At 41.3% G+C, this 20,605-nt stretch overlaps 1 long non-coding RNA gene across 1 annotated transcript; it reads right to left on the reverse strand.

The window, feature by feature from the left end:
* Positions 1 to 1,644: 1,644 nt before the first annotated feature.
* Positions 1,645 to 2,289, reverse strand: LOC142740847 (uncharacterized). Its single transcript, XR_012880896.1, has 3 exons — positions 2,164 to 2,289; positions 1,806 to 1,959; positions 1,645 to 1,690 (listed from the first exon to the last, which is right to left on the reverse strand). It is a non-coding gene; the product is annotated as an uncharacterized LOC142740847 (long non-coding RNA).
* Between the last annotated feature and the right edge of the window lie 18,316 nt (positions 2,290 to 20,605).

Here is a 20,605-nt window from a genome sequence, read left to right on the forward strand (position 1 = left end):
GAGGGCTTTGCACTCACTAGGCAAGTCATGCGTCCTTTTGCAAGAAGGGGCTTGGATGACCGTCGGCGCATGTTCAATCTTCGCCTGGGACGAGCTCGGCGCTGTGTGGAATGTGCCTTTGGCATTATGTCAAACAGGTGGCATGTATTTCTCTCAACCATGCAATTGTCCATGCCGAATGTCACATGTGTTATACAAGCGGGTGTAGTTCTGCATAACTTCTGCCGCATTAATGATGCTAACTTTGATGCAGAATATATCCTGACACATGCAGGCACCGCTGACAATGTCCCGGTGAATCCTCAAGGGCGTTCTGTCTCTTCTGGCCTTCGCGTGCGTGATACGTTGGCAGCATATTTTGCGTGCCCATCTGGACCAGCACCGTGGGGGCCAGAAGACCTTTGAAGGGGTGTATGTTCTTTGGCGGCTTCACTACCCACGTGTCATGTGACCATGTAACTATTGTGTGTATTTGTGGGTTTGGGGTTGGGTTAGGGACGCGCAAAACCAGAGGACCCTTGACGCGCGTTGCGAGCTTACATCTCTCAGGGGTTCAGCAGGACTTTATACAGTTGCTGAGTTACTTTCCCCATATATCCTGTTGTGCCGACTACACTTTAGGACCGTCCAAGTGCAAGTGTAGTTTGTTTGCCTCGGGGCCCATGGCAGGACCTAAACTTTGCAATCGCTTTCAAGCTATGTCAAACCCCGACAGATGAACTAAAACCTTATATCACATGGCCATGCATTGGTCCAAAAGGCCAGAGGTGTGTGAGAGTGTAGGCAAAGGAACATTGTGGCAAACCTTGTGTTGTGTGGTCTAAATGAATAATAACATGAAAGCAAACCATTAACCATGATTATTTTTCTTGATGGCTTTGGAGCCAACTAAAACGTTTTGCACCTGAACATACACACGAAGAACATGGTGTAACGAACAAAAAAACAACAGCGTGCGCACACAACAAACGTGGGCAGCCTTGCACCACACACAACATTGCCGTCCAAAGATATTCCCACCAACACTCACAGGTGTTGGTATCTTTGTCCTGGGGAGGCATATTCCTGCATATCAGCACCACTATGCTGGACCTGGAGCTGGGTAGGTTGTCCCTCGCCAGCATAGTGGTGCTGATGTGGTGGGTGGAATGTGTGCCCTGGCAGCTGGTGAGCCATAGGGCGCATGTAGGGATACGGCCGTACCATCTGGGGAACAGGGTGGAATTGCCCAGGCACCTGGGCCGTGGGTGGCGGCATGTAATTATTTTGCCACTGCTCTATTGCCGTGAAACACATATGGGGATTGTGTGGCGGTCTGCAAACGTCGATCAATGTGACGATCGACGCCTGCAGACGGCCCATAAGGTCCATCGGCACCAGGCGTAGGAGGAGGACAATGCTGCGGCCGAAGGCATCATTCCCATCCTCCTCTGCGGCTCGCCTGAGATAGTCCAGTACCCGCGTATCCACCTGGGCAGCTGTGGAGGGCTGTGGGGCACGAACACGCCGACTGCGGGCTCGCACGGGCCGCTCCTGGGCTGGAGAGGCAACCGGCCGTTCTGACTGGCCTGGTGCGGGCTCCTGGGGTGTCGGCTCGGGGCTGGGTGGCAGGATTTTGGGAGCAGGGGGTTCGGCCACAGACTCCCCCACGTCAGTCTCCTCTGCTGTGTCCTCCAAATTGTCGGTGGTTCTACAAGGAGCAAAAAAAGTATGACTACAATATCTAACATTGCCCACAACAACACGTTGGCAGACAGGACCTTGGCAAACACACATTACACTCATGCAACGGCATAAACGCTTACGTGCGCATATCCATGATGTCCTTCAGGAACATCAGCTGCTTAGTATATATGTAGGGCCGTTTGCGAGATGCCCCATCTCCGCTGCGTCCCTTGTCACCCATCTCTCACCTGAATTGATCACGGCAGCTCCGCCACCGTGTCTTGATATCTTGGACTGTTGGATGTAACAAAAACATAACACGCCATCAGAACTATCACCTCTCACTTCAAAATGAAGGGCCCTGCAATGGCAATGCGGTGGGACGTGGGGAAGCACCTGCTCCACCAAAGTTTCTCGTGCTAATGAGCGCAATACACATACAGGGCCCAGGTTTTCGATAGGCATGACAGGCATTGACAGAAAATGCCAGGTACTCACCCAACCGAGTGCGGTCCCGGGTTCGGCCAGTCTCCCACTCTTGCCCAAAGAGGTTTTTGGCCACCAACTCCCATGCGTCCTCCTTCACCGTCCTGTTATGATACTCCTCACATCTGGTATCCCATATCGCTGGATGCTCCTGGATAAAAAGGATGAGGCGCTCCACATCCATCCCGCGCGGCATGGCTGTAGTATGGCTGTGAAACGCTCAAAACTATCCGCACACAACTCTCCTGGCACTGGCTAGACTTGCCCCCTCGCACTTGAAAGGCAGGCACTTCCTGGTTTGGAGTAGCTTTGTGTAGCTTTATAGACTAATTAGAATGGACATAACAGCTCTTGCGTGTTTTTCGCGCATGCAACGCAGGACCGTCCGTGTGGCATGCGTTGTTTTCACGCACCCATTGAAAAACGCAAGAATATAGAACATGTCGTGAGTTTTACGCAACGCACTCACGCAGCGCAAAATTCACGCATCGTCTAAACAGCCCCATAGACTATTATAGGTGCGTACGACATGCGTGAAAAGCACGCGCGTCGCACGCGCGTATAATACGCTCGTGTAAATGAGGCCTCAAGGATTGGTTCAAAGCGTACGCCAATATCCATGGATAATTAATTTTATTATTCATTCTCCCCATTATTACATCATCCTATTATGACCTGTTGCACTCCACACAGCTTACATATACCGTGATGTACGCCACCTAGCTTACATATACCATAATGTACTCTGCGCAGCTTACATATAGCCTGATGTACTCTGCACAGTTTACATATACCCTGATACACTCCGCCCAGCTAACATATACCCTGATGAACTCCGCCCAGCTTACATATACCCTGATGTACTCCGCCCAGCTTACATATACCCTGATGTATACTCCGCCCATCTTGCATATACCCTGATGTACTCTGCACAGCTTACATATACCCTGATGTACTCTGCACAGCTTACATATACCCTGATACACTCTGCACAGCTTACATATACCCTGATACACTCCACCCAGCTAACATATACCCTGATGCACTCCGCCCAGCTTACATATACCCGGATGCACTCCGTCCAACTTACATATACCACCCACATTATAAACTGAAACACCAGTAAAACACTAAACAAAACTACTACCAAGCAAAATCTGCGCTCCAAAAGCCAAATGGCGCTCCTTCTGGGCCTGGCAGTGTGCCCAAACAGCAGTTTATGACCACATATGGGGTATTACCGTACTCTGGAGAACCGCTTAACAATTTATGGGGCGTATGTCTCCAGTGGTACAAGCTGGGCCCAACACATTGGGCACTGAAATAGCATATATGTGGAAAATGGCAATTTTCAATCTGCAACATCCACTGTGCACTAATTTCTGCAAAACCTTTGGGGGTCAAAATGCTCACTACACTTCTAGATGAATTCCTTGAGGGGTGTAGTTTCCTAAATAGGGTCACTTCTCGGGAGTTTTCACTGTACTGGTACCTCAACGCAATGCAACATGGCGTCAAAAACAAATTTTGTAAAATCTCCACTCCAAAAACGAAATTGCACTTTTTCCGTTTAGACTCTTGCCGTATGTCCAAATAGCCGTTTACAACCACATATGGGGTATTTCCCTACTCAGGAGAAATTGTGTAACACATATTGGGGTGTCTTTTCTCCTGTATTCCTAGTGGAAATGAAAAATTCTGAGCTAAATCTACAGGTTATTGGAAAAAAAAAATGTTTTTCATTTTCACAGACCAATTCTAATAAAATCTATAAAACACCTGAGGGCTCAAAATGCTCACTACACCTCTAATGTAATTCTTTCAGGGGTATAGTCTCCAAATTGGGAACACACCTGGGAAATGACTACTGTACTGGTACTTCAGGGGCTCTGCAAATGCGACATGGCCCCCAGAAACCAATTCAGCAAAATCTAAGCTGCAAAATCCAAATGGTGCTCCGTCCCTTCTGAGCCCTGCCGTGGGTCCAAACAGCAGTTTATTAGCACATATGGGGTATTACCGTATTTAGGAGAAATTACTTTACAAATGTTGAGGTGCTTTTTCTCCTTTATTCATTATAAAAATTCGAAAATTCGTTTTTTTTTTCAAAAAAAGTCTCTTTTCATCTTCACAGACTAATTTCAATAAATTCAGAAAAAAACCTGTCGGGTCAAAATGCTAACTATACCACTAGAAAAATTCCTTGAGGGGTATAGTTTCCAAAATGGGGTCACTTTGGGGGGATTCCACTGTTTAGGTCCCTCCAGGGCGTTGCAAAAGTGACATGGCAGCGAAAACCATTATAGTAAAATCAGAGCTCCAAAATCCAAATGTGACATGGCAGCGAAAACCATTCCAGTAAAATCAGAGCTCCAAAATCCAAATGGCGCTCCTTCCCTTCTGAGCCCTGCTGTGGGTCCAAACAGCAGTTTATTACCACATATGGGGTATTTCCGTAATCGGGAGAAACTGCTTTACAAAGGTTGGGGTGCTTTCTCTCCTTTATTTCTTGCAAAAAATAGAAATTAGAAATGTTTACGTTTTTCCAGAAAAAAAGTAGACTTTCATTTTCACAGACTAACTCCAATAAATATGGCAAAATACCTGTGCGGTCAAAATGCTAACTATACTCCTAGATAAATTCCCTGAGGGGTGTAGTTTAAAAAAATGGGGGTCACTTTTGGGGGTTTCCACTGTTTTGGCACCACAAGACCTCTTCAAACCTGACATGGTGCCTAAAATATATTCTGAAAAAAGGAGGCCCCAAAATCCAAGAGGTGCTCCTTTGCTTCTGAGGCCTGTGTTTCAGTCCATCAGCAGACTAGGGCCACATGTGGGATATTTCTAAAAACTGCAGAATCTGGGCAATAAATATTGAGTTGCATTTCTCAGGTAAAACCTTCTGTGGTACAGAAAAAAATGTATTACATATGAATTTTGTAAAAAAAAATGAAATTTTAACATTTCAGCTCTACATTCCTTCAATTCCTGTAAAATGCCTAAAGGGTTGAAACACTTTCTGAATGCTGTTTTGGATACTTTGAGGGGTGCAGTTTTCAAAATGGGGTGTTTTATGGGGGTTTCTAATATATAGGGCACTCAAAACCACTTCAGAACTGAACTCATCCCTGAAAAAATAGCTTTTTGAAATTATGAGAAATTGCTGCTAAAGTTCTAAACCTTGTAACGTCCTAGAAAAATAAAAGGATGTTCAAAAAATGATGCAAACATAAAGTAGACATATGGGAAATGTTAATTAGTAACTATTTTGTGTGGTATTACTATCTGTTTTACAAGAAGATACATTTAAAATTGGAAAAATCATAATTTCTTCAAATTTTCTCTAAATTTTCGTGTTTTTCACAAATAAGCAATGAATTTATCGACCAAATTTTTTCACTAACATAAAGTACGATATGTCACGAGAAAACAATCTCAGAATCAATTGGATAGGTAAAAGCTTTCCAGAGTTATTACCACATAAAGTGACACATGTCAGATTTGAAAAAATGGGTCTGGTCCTCAAGGCCAAAATGAGCTGGGTACTCAAGGGGTTAAAGATTGGACATGTCTGATTTACATATTTGGATATATGTAACTATTTATTATCGCTTAATTGCACTTTTTTGAATGCTTATTACACATGGTATAAAAAGTTGCCACTGTCTGTTCTACAATGCTTGAGAAAGGACCTGTGATAGGGCTGAAACATTACATGTTGGATGACTAAACATCCATTTGGCTTGATTTAGCCCTGAGTGCTGTGATTTCTTTGCTTCTTAGATATACTATGTATATATAGACATATACAGATATAGATCAGCACGGTGGCTCAGTGGTTAGCACTGTTGCCTTGCAGCGCTGGGGTCCTGGGTTCAAATCCAACCAAGGACAACAACTGCATGGAGTTTGTATGTTCTGTGTGGGTTATGTCTCTCAAAGGCTATAATGGTTTATGGTAAGACAGCAATGGAGGCTGGAATGGAGATCTATACTCTTCAGCAATGAGTCACACTTTTCTCTCGAATGCAATAATAGCCAGAAATTGGTCTGGAGAGCACATGGGCAATGCCATGAAGAGGACTTCACACTGGTCCTACTCCCAGGACTATGGTGTGGGGTGGCATAATGTACAGTTCCCTGACCCCTTCTAGTCTTCATTTTAGGTACACTAACAGCTCAGAGTTACATTGATTTAGACGTGGAACCAGTGGTCCGGTCATTTCTCCAAAGTGTCCCAGAGGCCGTTTTTCAAAAGGACAACGCATGTTACTCATGCTACTGTGAGCAGCCTGAGTGGCCTAAGCATGCTACAATGGCCTGCAGTGTCTCAGGACTTGACTCCCATTGAGCACATCTGGGACAACATTGGTCAGCAATTGCTAAGGGAGTTGCCAGCAGCCAATCTTGATGATTTGCGTTTCCAAGTGCATTCAGCGTGCCATAACATTCCTCAGACAACTATTAATAATTTCATTGATAGCATGCCAAGGCGTGTAAGTGTGTGTATTTCTGTGCATGGCGCTCATACTTGATACAGAATAAATCAAGATGTTTTGAATATTTTGTTTCCATTTTTTTATAATTTACATATCATTAACATGTTTCCTCTGGTTTCCTCCCACACCCAAAGAAACATACCAAAGGGGAATTTAGATTGTGAGCCCCAATGGGGACAGTAAAAGAGGTCCTCTGTACAGCACTGCATAATATGTTGGTGCTATATAAGTAACTGATATAAATAAATATATATATATGCTCCTCAACATTGAAATTGCAACACCAAGAAGGGCAAGCCATAAGGTTATATTGAAAAAGTAGCATGTGTCCCTAAGATGATAAGATGCAAATGATAAACTTTTCAAGCACCTTTATCACTGTTTATCACTCCGGTAGATCATTACCAGCGTGAGCCAAATGTCCAGCTACAGGTGTTCCATTGACCACGCTCTCAAAGGCTATAATGGTTTATGGTAAGACAGCAATGGAGGCTGGAATGGAGATCTATACTCTTCAGCAATGAGTCACACTTTTCTCTCGAATGCAATAATAGCCAGAAATTGGTCTGGAGAGCACATGGGCAATGCCATGAAGAGGACTTCACACTGGTCCTACTCCCAGGACTATGGTGTGGGGTGGCATAATGTACAGTTCCCTGACCCCTTCTAGTCTTCATTTTAGGTACACTAACAGCTCAGAGTTACATTGATTTAGACGTGGAACCAGTGGTCCGGTCATTTCTCCAAAGTGTCCCAGAGGCCGTTTTTCAAAAGGACAACGCATGTTACTCATGCTACTGTGAGCAGCCTGAGTGGCCTAAGCATGCTACAATGGCCTGCAGTGTCTCAGGACTTGACTCCCATTGAGCACATCTGGGACAACATTGGTCAGCAATTGCTAAGGGAGTTGCCAGCAGCCAATCTTGATGATTTGCGTTTCCAAGTGCATTCAGCGTGCCATAACATTCCTCAGACAACTATTAATAATTTCATTGATAGCATGCCAAGGCGTGTAAGTGTGTGTATTTCTGTGCATGGCGCTCATACTTGATACAGAATAAATCAAGATGTTTTGAATATTTTGTTTCCATTTTTTTATAATTTACATATCATTAACATGTCTCTCGATCCTGTGATTTCCACAATTCCAAAACGTTTCCTTCTTGTTGTTGCAATTTCATTGTTGAGGAGTATATATAGCAATTGTGGAAAAATGCTGCAAAGTAAGTAAGTAAGTATGCTTTCAAAAATAGAAGTGTTAATAGATTTTTTTTTTATCAATTAACAAAATACAAAGTGAATGAACAGAAGAGAAATCTAAATCAAATCAATATTTGGTGTGACCACCCTTTGCCAGCATCCATTCTTCTAGGTACACTTGCACAAAGTCATGGATTTTGTAGGATTATAGTCAGGTGTATAATTAACCAATTATACCAAACATGTGATAATGATAATTTTTTTGTGTATATATAGGTTAGAACACAGTCATTAACTGTAACAGAAGCAAATGTATAAGAGGCTTAAAACTGGGTGAGGAACAGCCAAACTCTGCTACAAAGGAGAGGTTGTAGAAGACAGTTTCATGTCACAGGTCCACCATGGAAAGACTGAGCACAGCAACAAGACACAAGTTTGTTATACTGCATCAGAAAGTTCTCCCCCAGGCAAATACCTCAAAACAAACTAGGGTTTCAAGATGTGCTGTTCAAGCTCATTTGAAGAATCACATATAAACGGGTAACGTTAAGGACCATAGATGCAGTGGTCAGCCAAGGAAACTTAGTGCAGCAGATCAAAGACAAATCATTCTTAATGTCAGGCAGTGCCATCAGCTCAGAAATGGCAGAAAACAGTGTGACCCAGGTACACCCAGGTACACCTATCTACTGTTCAGAGAAGTCCATCCAGAAGTGGTTTTAATGGAAGAATTGCGGCCAAAACGTTATACCTTTGATGTGAAAACAAGGCCAAGCACTCACCTATGCACGAAAATATAGGAACAGAGGTACAGAAAATGGCAGCAGGTGATCTGGACTGATGAGTCAAAATTTTTAATATTTTACTTTAATAGAAGGCCGTTTGTTCGCTGAACGGCTGGAGAGCGGTACAATAATGAGTGTCTGCAGGCAACAGTGAAGCATGGTGGAGGTTCCTTGCAAGTTTTGGGCTGCATTTGAGCAATTGCAGTTGGGGATTTGGTCAGGATTAATGGTGTCTGCAATGTTGAAAAATACAGGCAGATACTTATACATCATGCAATTCCATCCGGGAGACGTCTGATCGGTTCCAAATTTATTCTGAAGCAGGATAATGACCCCAAACATACAGCCAATGTCATTAAGAACTATCTTCAGTGTAAAGAAAAACAAGGAGCCCTGAAAGTGATGATATGGCCCTCACAGAGCCCTGATCTTATCATTATCAAGTCTGTCTGGGATTACATGAGGAGACTGAAGGATTTTAGGAAGCCTACATCCACAGAAGATCTGTCGTTAGTTCTCCAAGATGTTTGGAACAACGTCCCTGCCGAGTTCTTTCAAAAACTGTGTGCAAGTGTACATAGAAGAATTGATGCTGTTTTGAAGACAAAGAGTGGTCACATCAATTATTGATTATAAATATTGTATACTGTATATAAACATACATCTTTTTGAATGGACAACCAATAGGACAGTAGCCTTGGTTATTGTACATTTACAGTTACTATACAATGGTAATGACACAATAGGCAGTGGTAAAGGCCCTCATTGAGAGACTCGATAGTCAGAAAGGCAAGGCACTCAATGGTAATGTCCCAATAAGCCTTTAACCACCCTGGCCTATTTGGGCCTTAATGATCAAGCCATCTTTTCGTTCTTTTATCGCAACATTCTAAGAGTCATAACTTTTTTTTATTTTTCAATCGGCATAGCCATATGAGGGCTAATTTGCAGAATGTGTTGAATTTTTCAATGGCACCATTTTTGGGTACATATAGTATATAGAAAAACAAAACATCCTTTCACTGCCGTGCTCGCACTCACATCACCATCATGTACATGTACTTTGGAATACAGGACGAGGAACTTTTCCGTGATGTACATGTACATAAAAATGTGTTAAGGGGTAAAGCCCAATAAATTTATAAGGGGATTCTTATCCTACACAATGCTGAGCCATAATGAAAACCTAATCTAATGTTACATGGCATGATTGCTATTTAGCAATACCAGTGGGAATAAAATAAAATAAATGGGAAGATTGACAACTATGAACAGGTTATGAGCACTTTAAGAGAGTATTCTGAATGCATCTTGCTGCAAAAGAGATGAGACTTCTAAGTGAAACTATGACCACCATTCTGTCCACTTTGAAGAAACAACATCGTTTTGCTTCCATGATAACTAAAGGAGGAGCCTCATTCAGCCTGGATGCAGCATAGGATAGGAAGGCTTGATCTAACAAGGTGAGAAGCTGATCGGTTAAATATCAGTGGATCAGAGTGCACATACAGAACTTATCAATGCTGTACATACCATGAAGCACGTCCGTTTGTTTGTTTAACCCCTTAACAACGAGCGACGAAGGTGTTAGTTCCCGCATAGTTCACGCATAGTGACAGATATATCCGTCGCTCTGATCGGGTGGGTACTGATTTCATCAGTTTAACCCATTAGATGCCACTGTCAAATGTGACAGCGGCATCTAATGTCTTTGACAGAGGGAGGGAACTTCCTCTGTCGCCCCTTCTGCGCCCCCGCAAATAAATCGCGGGGCACCATTGGGTTTCCATGGCAGCCGGGTGCCTAACAAAGGCCCCCAGGTCTGCCTTCAGCATATGCCAGAGGCATGACCTAATAGATTGCCTGTCAGTTTTACACTGACAGGCGATAATGCTTTGTTATACTAAGTATACCAAAGCATTATATAAGCGATCAGCAGATCACATGGTGAAGTCCCCTAGTGGGACCAAAAAAAATAAATCTAAGACAGTTAAATAAAGTTTGTAAAAAAATAAAAAATAGATTACAGTAAAAATAAAATAAAACCACTTTTTTCCCCAAAAAGTAGTTTTATTTAGTAATAGTGTAAAACAAAAGTAACACATACCCATATATGGTATCACCACGATCATAACGAAAACAACAAACTTAATGCATTAATTAAACAGCCGGGTGAACGGCGTCAATAAAAAACGTAAAAAACAATGGCAAAATTCCTTTTTTTCTCCCATTCCCACCATAAAAAATAAAATAAAAGTTAATCAATAAGTCCCATGTACCCCAAGATACTACCAATGAAAACTACACCTTGTCCCGCAAAAAACAAGCCCACATTTTGCTACATCGACGGAAAAAAACATAAAGTTACGGCTCTTGAAATGTGGCGATGCAAAAACAAGTAATTTTTTTCTTTAAAAGATTTTTTGTTTTGCAAACGTAGGAAAACATAAAACCTCTACATATTTGGTATGCCCATAATCATGCCGACCCATAGAATATAGGTAACTTGTTATTTATGCCGCATAGTGAACAGCGTAAATTTATAACTTGAAAAACCATGCTGGAATAGCCGTTTATTTTTAATTCTTTCCTAAAATAAAGTTATTAAAAGTTAATAAATATATTATATGCACCGAAAAATTATGCAATTGAAAAATACAACTCGTCCCCCAAAAAACAAGCCTTTATACGGCTATGTCAATGGAATTAGAAAAAAGTTACGACTCTTAGAATGCAGCAGTGAAAAAACAAAAAATGGTCTGGTCATTAAGGGGTTAAATGACCCCTGATTCAATTTAACATAATGGAAACGCATAGGGTCACGAATGGCTAGTTAAGTTAGGCAATTCATTTTGAGTTGGACAGCTAGGAGAATAATAATTGTATTCTACTGGCCAATTATCTCTACTGAGACGAAAGAGGTCCTTGATATGGATATCTTCTATCTGTGGGCTGCCTATCTAATCAAGAAGCCTATAACCTCCAGAGAAAGGAGAATTATTGTATTATCATTGCAGCAATGGTTATTTTTATTGCAGACCAAATACATTTTAAACCAAAATAAAGTTCCTATCAGTTTTTCAGTAAATACAGTGCTAAATGAGTTGTCTAGGAACCAAAAATCATAAATATCTTACAGATCAGTGAAATATCTATAAAGATATGTTCTCAACTTAATTTAAATATCAAAAGTCAATATATTGATGTCCAATTTTATCAAATCTAATGTCAGTAAACAACTTAAGGCTAGATTCAAACGGGTACTAATTTCTTGCTCTGTGTCGCGGGTCGCGTTATCACGCATCCCCCATTGACTAGAGTCTATGGAGGGATGCGTGAAGCGTGAAAAAATAGGACATGACCTATTTTCTCATGGACCCGTCACACGGTCCATTGAAACATTGGCCATGTGAACGGCCACATTGCATTATATAGGTCCCTGTGATGGCCGTTGTTTCAACGGCCGTCATACAGACATTTAACACAATCGTCTGAATAAGGCATAATATAAGTTCCAGAAACAGGCTATAAATCTTTGCAGCAACAAGCATTATTATTTTGGATTACTTGATGGTAATTAGTTTTTTTTTTTACTCTACTTATGTATTTTTATTCCAATTACAGAAAATATGCAAAATATTCCATTAATTTCGATAGTATAACAATCCCTGAGGAAATATTTATTTAGTCCGGACAGTTTTAGAATGTTTTACAAGTAAGGCTAACAAACTTCTTGTTAAATTACACTTCAAATGTAATATATACAGTATATATATGGCCTTTAAGTTTGCCTAAACAAAGAAATGCAATCTATTCTAAATTATGTTCAGCCATCAAGTAGGGAAAGGTAGAAGACAAAGACGATAAAGGTAGAATGGCATAAATTTTATGTCTGAAGAGAGTGCAGTAAATTGTATTCAGCCATATCTATTATTGCATAATATTTATGGGGCACCCATCAAGAGGTCATTGAAAAGCTGTATAATTAATGACTGTAATGTTTAGCCAAGGCAATGATACAACAAAGGCTTTGAATACAGTTTGTTAGTGTTGTGACTTCATATAGACCGATGGGATATGTTGTGGGTTACCATTAGTGTTTCCTCTAACCTACATAGTTACATAGTTACATAGTTACATAGTTAGTACGGCTGAAAAAAGACACATGTCCATCAAGTTCAACCAAGGGAAGGGAAAAGGGAAGGAAAAATTTCTACACATAGGAGCTAATATTTTTTTGTTCTAGGAAATTATCTAACCCTTTTTTAAAGCCATCTACTGTCCCTGCTGTGACCAGCTCCTGCGGTAGGCTATTCCATAAATTCACAGTTCTCACTGTAAAGAAGCCTTTTCGCCTCTGCAGCTTGAACCTTTTTTTCTCCAGACGGAGGGAGTGCCCCCTTGTTTTTTGAGGGGGTTTTACAAGGAACAGGATTTCACCATATTTTTTGTATGTGCCATTAATATATTTATATAAGTTAATCATGTCCCCCCTTAGTCTTCTTTTTTCAAGGCTAAATAGGTTTAATTCTTTCAATCTTTCCTCATAACTTAAATTCTCCATGCCCCTTATTAGCTTCGTTGCTCTTCTTTGTATTTTTTCCAACTCCAGGGCATCCTTTCTATGAACTGGAGCCCAGAACTGAACTGCATATTCTAGATGAGGCCTCACTAATGCTTTGTAAAGTGGCATTATTACATCCCTGTCCCGCGAGTCCATGCCTCTTTTAATACACGACAATATCCTGCTGGCCTTTGAAGCAGCTGATTGACACTGCATGCTATTATTGAGTTTATGATTTACAAGTACACCCAGATCCTTCTCAACAAGTGAATCCGCCAGTGTAGCGCCCCCTAGGACATATGATGCATGCAGGTTGTTGGTACCAAGATGCATAACTTTACATTTATCTACATTAAACTTCATTTGCCAAGTGGACGCCCAAACACTTAGTTTGTTTAAATCTGCCTGTAATTCATGAACATCTTCCATAGTCTGAACTATATTACATAGCTTGGTGTCATCTGCAAAAATAGAAATAGTGCTATTAATCCCTTCCTCTATATCATTAATAAATAAGTTGAATAATAGTGGTCCCAGCACTGAACCCTGGGGTACACCACTTATAACCGGGGACCATTCAGAGAAGGAATCATTGACCACAACCCTCTGGATACGGTCCTTGAGCCAATTCTCAATCCAATTACAAACTATATTTTCTAAACCTATAGTCCTTAATTTACCCATTAGGCGCCTATGGGGGACAGTGTCAAATGCCTTTGCAAAGTCTAAAAACACTAAATCCACAGCGGCCCCTCTGTCTAGACTTCTGCTCACCTCTTCATAAAAACAGATTAGGTTAGTTTGACAACTTCTGTCCTTAGTAAAACCGTGCTGGCTGTCACTTATAATGCTATTTATTGTCACATAATCCTGTATATAGTCCCTCAATAGCCCCTCAAACATTTTCCCCACGATGGATGTTAAGCTTACTGGTCTATAATTACCCGGGGAAGACCTAGAGCCCTTTTTGAAAATAGGCACCACATTTGCCCTGCGCCAGTCCCTTGGCACTATACCAGTCACTAGAGATTCTCTGAATATTATGAAAAGGGGGACAGAAATAACTGAACTAAGCTCTTTAAGAATTCTAGGGTGTAACCCATCTGGTCCCGGAGCCTTGTGCACATTTATTTTATTTAATTTAGCTTGGACCATCTCTACATTCATCCAATTCAGTATATCAACTGATATATTAACAGCACTGGCACCGGCTACATCAGCTGCTCTTTCTTCTGTTGTATATACAGAGCTAAAGAACCCATTTAGTAACTCTGCCTTCTCTTGATCCCCTGTGATCAACTCCCCATTACCATTATCTAGGGGTCCTACATGTTCAGACCTTGGCTTTTTTGCATTTATATGCTTGAAGAATTTTTTAGGATTTGTTTTACTATCCTTGGCCACCTGCCTTTCATTTTGTATTTTTGCTAATTTTATTACATTTTTACAGATTTTATTAAGCTCTTTATATTTTACAAAGGCTACAGCTGTACCCTCAGATTTGTATTTTTTAAATGCCCTTTTTTTGTCATGTATTGCCCCTTTCACAGAAGGTGTAAGCCATGTGGGGTTTAATTTGAGTCGTTTATACTTATTACCTGTAGGAATAAATTTTGCACTATAATAACTCAAAGTAGATTTGAAAATCTCCCATTTATCATTTGTTCCATTATTTGACATTAGTTCTTCCCAGTCTATATCCTGAATTGCAGCCCTCATCCTGGGGAAATTGGCTTTCTTAAAATTAAATGTTTTTGCCCTCCCAGCCTGCGTTTGTTTTTTACAGTATAGGTAAAATGTAACTATATTATGATCACTGTTACCGAGGTTTTCACGAACATTGACATTCCCAACAAGATCTGCATTATTAGAAATGACCAGATCCAACAGAGCTTCACCTCTAGTCGGGTCTTCCACAAACTGGCCCATAAAATTTTCCTGCAACAGGTTGAGGAAATGTCTCCCCTTTGCAGTTGAAGCCGAACCATGACACCAATTAATATCCCGGTAATTAAAATCTCCCATTATCACTACAGTACCCGCCTGTGCAGCCCGCTCCATCTGTTTATATATCTGACCTTCCATCTCCTCAGTTATATTGGGGGGTCTATAGATTACACCAAAAGTAATTTTTTCAGTGTTTACCTCCCTTTCTAGTTCGACCCACAAGGTTTCAACCTCCTCACAGTCTTCACCCACTATTGTCTCTTTCACACTCGCCTTCATATCACTTCTCACATACAGACATACACCACCACCTTTCCTATTTGTCCTGTCTTTACGAAAAAGTGTAAAACCCTGTAGATTTACAGCCCAGTCATGTGAAGAGTCCAGCCATGTTTCAGCAACACCAACTATATCTATATTTTCTTCCAGTATCAAGGCCTCCAGCTCCCCCATTTTGCTTGCTAGACTTCTGGCATTTGTGAACATACACTTTAACTTGCCTGTCAGTTTTTCACTTTTATTATCAGAAATGTGATTTGACATTAATCGGTCCTTTTTATTTACACTGATGTTTTGTAACGAAAGGATCTCCTTATCTTGTTGTCTAGTCCTCTCCCCACATTCTGTTTCTCCCCCCACCAATATAGTCTGACCCCTCTCTAACCTGGCTACCCCTTTTTTTTCTACATTGACCTCCCTCCTCAGCCCTAGTTTAAATACTCCGCCACCCCAGCTAGAATTCTCTCCCCCAGCACAGCGGACCCCCTTCCATTTAGGTGCAAATCATCTGCAGAATACAGTTTGTACCCCAATGAAAAGTCAGCCCAGTGCTCTAGGAACCCAAATCCTTCTCCTCTACACCAAGACTTCAGCCATGCATTTAACTCCGTAAGCTCCCGCTGTCTTTCCTGTGATGCGCATGGCACAGGCAGTATTCCTGAGAATACAACCTTGGAGGTCCTTCCCTTCAGCTTGTAGCCTAGTTCTTTAAAATTATTCTTAAGGCTCCTCCACCTACCATTTATTCTGTCGTTGGTACCGACATGGACCACGACAGCTGGATCATCACCAGCCCCTCCCAGCAATTTGTCCACCCGTTCCACCACATGCCGAACCCTGGCACCAGGGAGACAGCAAACCATTCGGTTGAGGCGGTCTTGGCGACAAATTATTCTATCCGTCTTCCTGATTATAGAATCCCCTACAACTATCAATTGTCTTGGCTTGCCTGCATTACCATCCCGCCGACTACTAGCTGGGCTGTTCTCCCGGCTGTTAGGGAGATCAGTATCCACTAGGGCTGCCTTTTCTGAGACTGACACCCTCGCATCATCACCCAACCTGGCAATTTTGCTTGGAATGCCAGAAACCGGATCGGCCTTCCTTGTCTTTGACCCCTTTCTACTGCCCCTAACTACATTAACCCAGCTAATTACCTGATCCTGCTCACCCATGTCTTCACCCTCCAGTTCTAACCCACTAACTGCATGCTCTGTGAGCAGCAAGCTCCGCTCAAAATTGTCTATCCTCCTCAGTGTTGCATTCTGCTCCTCCAGATCTCTAATACGAGCTTCCAGGTGAACAACATGCTCACATCTGCCACAGAGATATTCACCCTGGAACTCCGGCTCCAGTCGTGTATACATATGACAAACTGTGCACTGAAGAAAACCTCCAATCTTGCTATTCATTATCCAAGTTACAACAAAACAGCGAACAATTGTCAAATAAAAAGAAGAGTACTTACTGGGGCTTCAACTCCTCTTTTCAACTCCGGTTTTAGAACTCCACTTAGTTCACAAGCCACTTAAACCACCAAGCTCAGAAAGAGCAAGCTCAAAATGAGGTCTGCTGACTAATTTATACCACCTGTGTCCAGTTAACCCCTTCCCCCTCGTCAGCTGTTCAGCTGGAACGAATCTGCAAGGAAAAAAAAAAAAAAAATTTACAAATTTTTTTTTAAAATTGTGTGAGTTTTTGCTATCTTCTATTTGCTAGCAATCAAAACAGATTCACAAACACAGAAATACAGCAACACAATACAGAAGTACAGCAACACAATCCGGTTTTAGAACTCCACTTAGTTCACAAGCCACTTAAAGGGAATGTGTTGCCAGAAAAACATGTTTTTTTTAAAAAAATTAAACATTTAGTGTGTGGGTGATTAAACATTGTTCAAATTTTTTTTATTTTTTTCACGAGTCAGGAAATAGTCAGGAAATATTATAAATTAATTCTAATTTATAATACTACCCATTTTTGGTCACTAGATGGAGCTAGTTCCCAAAATTGCAGCATTGCAACATTGGGTTAAAAGCCCTCGCTCTAGTGAGCTCTCAGCATCCCCCCCTCCTTTATCCTGGCTAGTGCCGGGATAAACGAGGGGTTTGAAAGGTTTAACCTCCTACACTGTGTGTCGCCATTTTTTGAGGTAACCCACAGTGTAGTAGGTTTACATACAGTAGTAAACACACACAAACACTAACATACATTGAAATCTCTTACCTGCTCCTGCCGCCGCGGCTCCCTCCGGCCCGTCCGCTCCGTTTGCTGCCGCTGTTCCATGTGCACAAGTCCGGAAGCCGCGACCGGAAGTAGTAATATTACTGTCCGGCCGCGACTTCCGGTCCACAGGAAAATGGCGCCGGACGGCGCCAATTTCGAATAGGACTGTGTGGGAGCGGCGCATGCGCAGTTCCCACACAGACGCCGTACACGGCAGTCAATGGGACGGGAGCCGTTCACAGTCCCTATGGGACTGTGGCTGCCGTATTCCATGTCTGTGTGTGTCGTTAATCGACACACACAGAAATGGAACAAAAAATGGCAGCCCCCATAGGTGAAGAAAAAGTGTAAAAATAAGAAAAAGTAAAACACAAACACACAAATGAATATAAACGTTTTTATTAAAGCACTAACATCTTTAACATATAAAAAATTTATTTGTGATGACACTGTTCCTTTAAACCACCAAGCTCAGAAAGAGCAAGCTCAAAATGAGGTCTGCTGACTAATTTATACCACCTGTGTCCAGTTAACCCCTTCCCCCTCGTCAGCTGTTCAGCTGGAACGAATCTGCAAGGAAAAAAAAAAAATGTACAAATTTTTTTTTAAAATTTTTTAAAATTGTGTGAGTTTTTGCTATCTTCTATTTGCTAGCAATCAAAACAGATTCACAAACACAGAAATACAGCAACACAATACAGAAGTACAGCAACACAATCCGGTTTTAGAACTCCACTTAGTTCACAAGCCACTTAAACCACCAAGCTCAGAAAGAGCAACCTGTACACTCTTCAATGTAAAGTGTTACAACAACATATTAATGGTCAAAGAGCCCAAAAACAGCTCTAACTGTCTGCAGGGTGTGCAATTTTTAACTATATAATTTCCAGAGCGCGCAGCTTAGAGGGAGCAGTGGTTTTAATGCTTAACATTGTAAGATTTGTTGAGAAAAACAAGGGGGAGAATTTCCTCCAGCTCACCTAGTCACAAGTAGGGTGGTCAGCACACGGATCCTCGTGTCGGCACACGCGGGGGATATGGCAGAAAAAAGAAGGTTGGAACCAGCGCTGAGAATAATGAATCTGTTTAAAACAGGAAACTATTTCCAAGTTTTAATATTAATTTAAATAAAAGCAATGAGCAGAAAAATGGTGATGACGGGCAGGTAATGTCCAAAAGTTCAGAGAGTGATGAGAAATAGGCGGTAGCCTACGCGTTTCAGACCCTATCTGGGTCCTTAGTCATGGCTTGTAATTTGTCTGACTGTGCAGTCTACGGCTTTTGTAGTCAGTCAGTCTCATGATTAATTAGTTAATTGCGTTTCAAACTGGAAAAGAAACAGGAAGAGTCCTGTGGAACGCAATTTTGTATGTCATTTCCTGGGCACAGAAAAAAAAATTTTTTAGAGGTATGTTGGATTTTTTTAAAATACGTATAAATTGTGTGCAAAGAAAATCTTTTATATGTATAAACAATTAATTAGAGAATTGAAACGAATGTACTTCTGTGTTAATATATACTGGGTTTAATTATTGTTTAGAACATAACATATCCCGGAAGGGGCAAGCAGCTCCGTGTTTATAATTTGATTTAAACAGGATAAATTGTTGCGTTACTATTTTCTTTTAACGAAAGAAAACGAGAAAAGTGACAATCATGGACTTTTTTGTTTCAGTGTGGCTCCAATAGGAAAAACCTATAATGCTTTGTCATTGTATAAGTGCTTTAGCGGAATAAATTTAATTATTATTCTATAGTGAACTGAGAAACCACATGAAAACGGGTGAAAAACTGACTGGCAAAGCGAGATGACACCTATTATGTAAAATTGTTGGAGAAACAATGGATAATTAATTTATTATTTAAAAAACTGAAATGAATCAGAAAGACGTACATTTAAAATAACAAAAAACTGGTTTTTTCATTTTATTAATTTCTGTTTGTTCTTGTCTATATTTTCAGATATTTTAAGTTGTGTTTTTTAATTGTTATTTGTTAAATATAAATTGTAAGATTTGTTGTTGATTATTTTTCCTCTGATTGTCATTATAATATCAACAGGTTTCAGTGTCACTATATCTTAGATTTGACTATGCAAACCGCCATTTACCTTGCCTGTGCAGCCTGTGTTTCAGCAAGGTCCCAGTGTGTTGGCCTCTGCATGGTAAGGGTAAAATGCTAGGCAGTGATGGTGAAAGTAGACCACAGGCTCTGGGCTGTTCCCCAAACTTGGGCCCCCCTTCCCTACCGCCGCTCTACCATGCCTATAGTGAACACCACCTTTCTTATCAAGCATTCACAAATGGCTGTTACGATTCCCCTTATCAAAGAGCTGTGTCCATACATACTGACAGTCTCCAACCATCACTGACAGTACCACACTGTGTAGGGACATATTCTCATGACAATGGAATGGTAACACACAATTGTCTATTAGTCCTGGGCTTCACAAAGACTTTATGCAGAATACAAGGATTTCCTACAACAGACATGTCATGAGTGGTGACAGCTCCTCTATAAATCCAGTGGCTCACAAGTGATGTCTTCTCTGATGGGAGTTGTTCTCTTTTCTTGTCTTCTACACCTGGCACAGACCGTTATGGCGACTTCTCCTTGGTGACACCAAGCCCCAGGCCCATACATTAAAGGGGTTGTCCAGGCACGGACCGTTTTTTTATACTGATGACCTATCCACATGCCTGGACAACCCCTTTTACACAGACAAATAAATTCAGACCCAGACAAGGCCTTAGAATACATACAGACCTCAGACCTTCTAAACTATTTTAGCCCCCAGACTAGACTCCCCGAAAACAAATACAGACCCCAGAACAAGCACCCTAAATAATCACATACCCTAGACCAGATCTCCTAAATACAGACCTTGGACCAGACCCCTAAATACAGACCCCAGAACTGACCCCCTATACTAATAATGACCCCAGAACTGCCTC

Source organism: Rhinoderma darwinii, chromosome 2, assembly GCF_050947455.1.
Source record: "Rhinoderma darwinii isolate aRhiDar2 chromosome 2, aRhiDar2.hap1, whole genome shotgun sequence".
Lineage (NCBI taxonomy): Eukaryota > Metazoa > Chordata > Amphibia > Anura > Rhinodermatidae > Rhinoderma > Rhinoderma darwinii.